This window comes from Cetorhinus maximus, chromosome 16 (assembly GCF_964194155.1).
Source record: "Cetorhinus maximus chromosome 16, sCetMax3.hap1.1, whole genome shotgun sequence".
Lineage (NCBI taxonomy): Eukaryota > Metazoa > Chordata > Chondrichthyes > Lamniformes > Cetorhinidae > Cetorhinus > Cetorhinus maximus.
In genome coordinates, this window is record NC_135894.1 from 103,275,061 (window position 1) to 103,281,060 (window position 6,000).

Here is a 6,000-nt window from a genome sequence, read left to right on the forward strand (position 1 = left end):
CCTAATTAATTGGACCATAATTGATGATCCAACATGTGCAGGAACATGTTTGCCATACCAGATTCTGTGTAGCTGCTGTATAGGAATCTGTGCTGCTGCATAGGAATGTTTGGAATGACAAAGGACTGTTGAATAATGGATTGGAGGCTGTGAATGCATTGCGGTTGTTTTCATTAGTGAGGTTCTCCCTTTTTCAGTTTTGCATGCCAAGTTGTCTTGCAAGTAAAACAATAAAGCTGAAGGTTTACTGTAATTTGCAACTGACTGCTTAGTGATGCAGGTCTTTAAAATCCTGAAAGCTGTATTCTTGCTATGTTCAATGATATATGTGAGAGAAGTGCAGCTACATTGATGATTGAGTTGTTTTAGATAAAACCATTTGCTGTGGTTCTGTTCAAGTTATGCAGTATGGTAAATGCTCATTAACAAATGTTTTCCTTTTATTCCTACTTGCTATCACAAATTATTCATACTAAAATACACAAGTTGTACATTTCATTTGTGACAGTAGCAAATAAAATCAATACTGTCATCTTGCTGAAACACAGTGAGAGCTGGAAATACAACCAGGAATTGAGAGAGAAAGTCTGGAAGAAGGGCCGCTCCTGAAATGTAAACTGCTTTTTCCTTTTGCTTGTTAATCGCACTTCCATGCGTTGTCTGTTTTGGTTTCAGATTTTGAGTATTTTTTTCTTTCAAATAGTGCCTTTGATTTGTAGTTCAGTATTGTGAATAATGAAACGAGTCATGTGGACCACTGTTGAGAAGTTGATTCTGCTGGTGCTGCTGACTCTGTCAGATGTGTAAAACAAAAATGTATTCGCTAAATAGAAGCAAACATATTGCTAAGACTGAGTACAGAGTGAAATTTTAGGGATTTTTAATTATTCACTGAAATGTACACAGTTATTTAACAACGTGAATGACTGGAAAAGATCATTATGGTCCATGTGGTTCTCAAAGTTTGCAAATATTTTATTTCTCATATCCCGCAACCCTTTTTCTGGCTAATATCTATTGAGTTAACCTCCACTACCGTTCTAGATTGTTTGTTCTATAGATTCCTCACCTCCTTTCACTTCAGAGTTCATGTCCATGTTTCCTGTTTGTTTTCAAGAATTTGTCGGATTTTAATTTACCTGTACACCTTTCAATCTGGAAAACTTGGGTAAGATCCCTTGTAATTCCCGGGTCTTTCCCACAATATTCTCTGACCTCTTGTGCTTCCTGAATTTTAAACAGTTTGTTTGGAGGCAATGCTTTCAGTTGCTAAGGACCTCAACTCTAAAATTCCCTCCTTAAATCTCTTCATCGCTCTCTTTCTTTCCTCATTTAATACACTCTCCTTACAACCTACATTATTGATCAAGCTCGGTCATCTACCTCAATATCCTTTGAAATAAACATGTGACTTGGTGTCAATTTTTGGTTTGACAATGCTTCTGTGAAGCATCTTGGGAGTTTTACTACATACAAGTTGTTGTTATATGAATGCCCCCAGTTTCTGTACCCTTTCCTTACAGCTCAGCAATTAATTCAAGCTGTCAACCTAGATACCATTTGTTGGAACAGAAAGAGAAAATGCTGGAAAAATTCTGCAGGCCTAACAGCACCCGTGGGGAGAGAAAAAACAGAGTTAACATTTTGAATCCATATGACTCTTCAGAGTCTGAAGAAGAGTCATATGGACTCAAAACATTAACTCTGCTTTTCTCTCCACAGATGCTGTTAGACCCGCTGAATTTTTCGAGCAGTTTCTGTTTTTGTTTCAGATTTCCAGCATCCTCAATGTTTTACCTTTACCATTTGTTGGATCTCCTCCAATAGTCAGAGGCGGAAACAAGTAGATTTTCATCTTGAAGCCCAAGTGTAAAAGGCAGTTGGGGCTGGGCTGGAGAACAGTTACAGGTCACCCCGATTAATGGAAGTAAAATTCAGGAGCTCTCTATAATTACGTAGCCAATCACGTGGCTGGGTGAAACTCTGCCGCAGAATGTTTCTGCGGCAACACAAGGACTAAAATTCTACATAGTGCTGCAAGGATGGGAGCAGGTCAGAGCATTTTATATCCTCATTATTATTTGCTGGAACTTTTTTTATTCTGGATGTAAATCCTGATACCTTGTTTGCAAATATACATGGTATGATAATAAAAGGGGTATTATATATATTATATATGGTCCTTGCCAGGGCATTCGCTAAACATTACCTGGTTTACATTTAATTATTCCCCTCAGGTACGTGATAACATGCTTTTAGCTGGTGAAATTAAGAAAAAGGAAGGAGAAAAAGAGAGTATGGGAAAAGATTAGCAGGTTATGAGAGGAAACACTTTTTTTGTAATGGGATAGTTAAAGGGATGGTGAGTTCAATTGGGAACAAAAGAGGAAATCTTGTAGAGGCAGAGGCATATTGAAGAACTGAATGAGTACTTTGCATCTGTCTTCACAAAAGAGTTGTTAAATGCCACCGGGTAGGAGGAGGGAGCAGAGATATTGAATGCAATAAAAATAGAAAATTCTAGTGATTTTAAAAAAAATGTTCATTCATGGCATAGCTGGCTAGGCCAGCATTTATTGCCCATCCCTAATTGTTCTTGAGAATGTGGTGGTGAGCAGCCTTCTTGAACCACTGCAGTCCATGTGGTGTAGGTACACCCACAGTGCTGTTAGGAAGGGAGTTCCTGGATTTCGACCCAGCGACAGTGAAGGAACGGCGATATATTTTCAAGTCAGGATGGCGAGTGGCTTGGAGGGGAACTTCCAGGTGGTGGTGTTCCCATCTATCTGCTGTCCTTGTCCAGGTGGTAGAAATCATAGGTTTGGAAGATGCTGTTTAAGAAAACTTGGCAAGTCACTGCGATTCATCTTATAGATGGTACACACTACAGCCACTGGGCACTGATGAAGGTGAAAAATGCTTAGAGCAGTGGATAGGGCATCATCATTCAAAGTTAACAAGTTTTTCAGTTCAAATGGGATGGTCAGATGGAGATAGCAGAAGCTCTGACCACAATCTTTCAATCTTCCTTGGATATTGAGATGGTACCAGTGGACTGGAGGGATTGCAAATGCTAACCAAGAAAGGGGACAGAGAAATTTGGTAAGTATAGGCCAATCAGTCTAGCATCAGTGGTGGGAAAATTACTAAATATCATTGGTAGTACAGAACTTGAGTATTTAAAGCTTTTCATCTTGCACTCATCAGGGCACTTTGCAAGAATACCAATATAAGAGGAAAACAACAATTTATACTGTATGTGAAGAGAGTGCTGATTGGTTGGCAAGTGAGCTCTGGTAGGCGCGCTGCACTGGAGAATGCACCAGTGATGGTGAATGACAGTTAACTGCCAATCATTGTTTGAAAATTAAACCAGGCAGCTTGACCCTGATTGGTCAAGACACTGCCCTGAGGAATGAGTCAGTGAATGGCTGTCACTTATTTTGTTCAGCTGAAATAAGGGCAATATGTGCACTTGTTCTTTCTGTCTGCAAAGAACAGGGTCCTGTGCATAAATGTATGCAGCTTCCAGTACACACACATGTGCCACACTGCAAGCCCAAGTGACAATCTTCAATTGGTTGCCAGCTTAATTCTTAGCACACTGAGGATTATTTAGCAAATGTTGTCCAATCCGGAATCACACCTAATGTTGGACACCATGTTTTCAGCTTTGCAAGCACGGGCTAGTTGGGTACGGTCTGTACCCTGCCTCTTGTGAACAGCAGCAGGGACATGCTGTTTGATACGATTCGCCAGCCTACACAACCAGCACCACGCTGGTACTGAAATTTGCAGACGATTGGCCCCCTTATCTTGAGATTGTGCCCCATGTTTTTGTTTCCACTGGTTAGGGAATCTATCTCACAACATCTACCCTGTTTAGTCCCTTCAGAATTGGCTGGTTGAGCAGTTGATCTGTCAGTGCTGGAGGGCCTCTCATTGGCCGTCTAGCCTCGGGAGCCTGTCCCCCTTACCTAATTAAAGGCGAGCCCTTTCCCTGGCCTTTAATTGGCCATTTCTTTAAAAACAGTGGTGGGTGGGGTTGGGAACTGGTCCCCACTCCAGCTTTGTCTTGTGTTCGGAGTCCAGGCTGCATTATTTGGGGCTTGTCTAATCTCCCAAAGTAAGCTGCTGAAGACTGCAGTTTGTTAAAACCGTTAGTCTTTATTTGCAGCTACTATATACATATTGGGACCTCTGCACAAGGTTGGAACATCTGCTCCCCCCAGTTCTCTGTTAATCATCATTATTACATCAACATCATGTGCTTCTGACGTTAACCCTTTACTCTACAACCCCTAGGATGAAAATTTGGACCCCGGAGTCTAAAATAGGAAATGTAAATTAGAATAATTGGAATGGCATGGAAAGCAAAATAATTAGACGATAAGAAATATGAGATGAAGGGAAAAAAAGGTTTAAAAAAGTTGTTTTCATTTTATTTTTAAATCTCCAGCAATAATTAAAACCTGAAGAAATGTGACTCTATATTTTTAAAAGTTGATTTTTTCAGTGGGAGAGATTGATTTACAGTAATTAAGACTAATCACTTAATTATATATTCAGTTATGTTTGAATACGTTGGCCCTAACTTTTTCTGATGTATCTAGTGGATAAGCACCACAATTTCACACTCTTCAGGTACTCTCAGTGCTGAGTTTCTCATTTTATGACATTATAGGTGCTACACAAATGTTGATGAAAACGATAAAGGAGCATGGTAACTTTGACCGCACCTTATGGATTTTTGTTTAACTGAGCATGTGCAGACACCTGAAATCATTATCTAATTTCCTCCTTAATGGCAGTGTGTGCTGATAGCTGCTGTTATGATTACTCTACTCTAATTAGTTACCATGTTTCAAAGGGGTACCAGCTTCTGATGGTTATCTGGCAGAGCCTGCTGGGAATGAATGTCTGGATGTCAGCAGAGGACAGAATGGCACTCAGTTGTGATGTCACTCGTGTTGAAAATTCTGCTAACATGGGGTATATTGGCATGCTGAATGGCAACTTGGGTAAGTGATAGAGGTCACTCCTCTATCCTGTGAAACTGTGGCCCGGGGTGTGGTGGGCAGTGGGTAGATTCAGCAGGAAAAATAATCTCCAGGAACAAAAGAGGCTTTATCATCCAGCTAATGATGAAAAACATAAAATAATTTTGGCTGACATTAAATCCCCAGTGATCCACACTGGTTCTATTTCAGCTATCCAGTGGATCATTCTCCAACTCAGAGGTAAATGGAACACTTGCTGAGAAAGCTTTTTTTTAATTACATTTTTAAAATGTAAAAGATCAGACTTTTTAAAATTGTAAGGATTGGTGTACTGCAGTCTTTTCCTCTGTCCACTACAGTATTGGAAACCTATCTGAAATAACTTTCAATTCTGTACAAAAGGTTACATTTCGCCACGTGACTTGCTATGAAAATTGCAATAGAAATTGGTCTTTTTTGATAAGTGTGCTCTCATTTTGTGAGTATTCAGTAGTCAGACATGCAGAAAATGGTTCTGATTCTTATTTTTGCTTCTGGATACTGACTAAAGCTTTTTTTTAAAAAAACTGGTTTGTCAAATTACTGGTTAAAATTAATCCCTCAACTTGATTTGTCTGCGTTTTCTCATTCCTTACATTTTTGGACAATATTTCATAAAGTGACACATTTTAAGCTGCAAGATAAGGGAAAATGCTTTTTTTGCATTGTGTGCATAGTATTTATAACAATAATTTACAATGCATCAGTGAGCTTTAACCTACCATTATTTATACCTGTAAGGATGGGAAGAAAAGCTATCAAAATTGCAGCCTTTATTGAAGCTCAGAGGGTTAATTTTGTCTATTTGAAGATCACCTCAGTGCGCTATTCTATCACGTCTTGTTGTTTTGTAAAGTGGGGTTTGTTAAATATTCTGGGTGTGAATGCAGTTTACATAGAGAAGCCTAGAGTCTTTTTGCTGGGGTGCCCAGCTCTTGCAGGGACATCTGTGCGAGTGCCA